This window comes from Pteropus vampyrus, unplaced genomic scaffold (genome assembly GCF_000151845.1).
Source record: "Pteropus vampyrus isolate Shadow unplaced genomic scaffold, Pvam_2.0 Scaffold427, whole genome shotgun sequence".
Classification (NCBI taxonomy): Eukaryota; Metazoa; Chordata; class Mammalia; order Chiroptera; family Pteropodidae; genus Pteropus; species Pteropus vampyrus.
Window position 1 is genome coordinate 176,293 of NW_011889208.1, and position 1,533 is coordinate 177,825.

A 1,533-nucleotide genomic window follows, 5' to 3' on the forward strand; every position below is an offset into this window, starting at 1 on the left:
GAGGCAGCGTCAGAGGGTATTTGCTCGAGATCATTTCGGCGCCTTCCGTCCCTGAAGCCTTGAGCCCGATTGTTTGATGCCACCGCCAGTTCTAAGGTGCACGCTGTCCTTTTCATGTTTCAGCATTTCCGAGGTTGACGGACCCCTCTGCTGTGAAGGAAGGAATTCGTTATGACTCCGGGGACAAGCCCGCCTTCCAGGCGGAGATGGCGACCGAGGTAAGGTTTGCCCGTCCAGCTATTACCCCGTGTGCGTTCACTTCATTGGGGGCCTCCTTCAGGCCCACAAGGAGTCGCCGTGCCGAGTTCTTACAACTCTTGCTGTTGATTAAAATGCCTTCCGTGAGGTGACGTTACAATTTGCAGAGCTCCCAGGGTGAGGCTGGGCGGCAGACGTGGCCCAGGCATGTGGACGAGGTCGTAGAAACGTCACAGGTGGGTAAAGTTGGCATCTTTGCCCTGTGGCATCGTCTCGCCCTTGACAAAATGCTGAGCTTTCCTGTAATACCGGGGACAGTGCCCCGTGACGTCAGCTGGGATGCCCCTGGGCCTGGAAGGCACTGGGCTCCGCCTGAACTCGGTGGCCGTGGCTGTGACGAACAACAGAGCTGCCACCTGGACCCCCTCCCGGTAGGGCCATGGGGGGCAGTCTGCGCTGTCACTGGTTCATCCTGTTCTACCCTAAGTGATGCCTCCGCCGAGGTCGCAGGTTGATGTGGAAACTTGGAGAGAAGGCCACTGGCTGTCTAAGGTGTCCCTGGTGGCTTCTGGGGTGTACTCACCTCTTGACTCGGGGCTTCTGGTGGCTACTGCTGAGGCCAGTACGGCAGTGTGGCCTCGTCGGAGGTCCGCTGGCCATCTTCTTAGCTAAACGCTCCAGGACAAACCGGGCAGACTCGGGGCCTGCCGCTGACAGCGACAACACCTTGGAAAACTTGGCGGGTCGTGAGGGTGTGGAGATGAGGGGGTGGCTTTTACTCAGCGAATTCTCCTCTGGTCTCATGTGTCTGAACATCTTGTGACTGCCCCGTGCCTGGGCCACCTCTTCAAGGTGAGCAGCCCTGGAGACAGGTGGTCTCTCTCTTGCTCTCTCTCTCTCTGTCTCTGTCTCTGGAGCAAAGGGCAGGTGTACTTACTGCGCACTGTTAATAATTCGGGTTTTTGAGACCAGGGTTCCTCCCCTGTGAAGCCACCCGCTGTGCACGCTGGTGTCACCTGACTCTGTTGGTGCAATCTTGAGGGATTGGGGCTCGAGAAACTATCACAAAAATGCTAACATCCCTGCTACTGCCACCGCCCGAGTGGCAGTCCGTCCTCATCTCTGGCCCAGGGGTCGCGTGTCTCCCGTCGGCACGCGGAGCAGCGTGAGGCTGAGCGAGGGTCTGCATCCGCGGCGCGGCCGCACGGAGGGCACCTCCGGGCGCGAAGGAGATGCCGAAGGGGTTGGTCTGGTCAGAATGAAGTTTGGAAAGCGAGAACGTTCTTATTTTTCTTCTCCCCGCAGATTTCCGTTTTTCTACCTTAGAACGGCAGG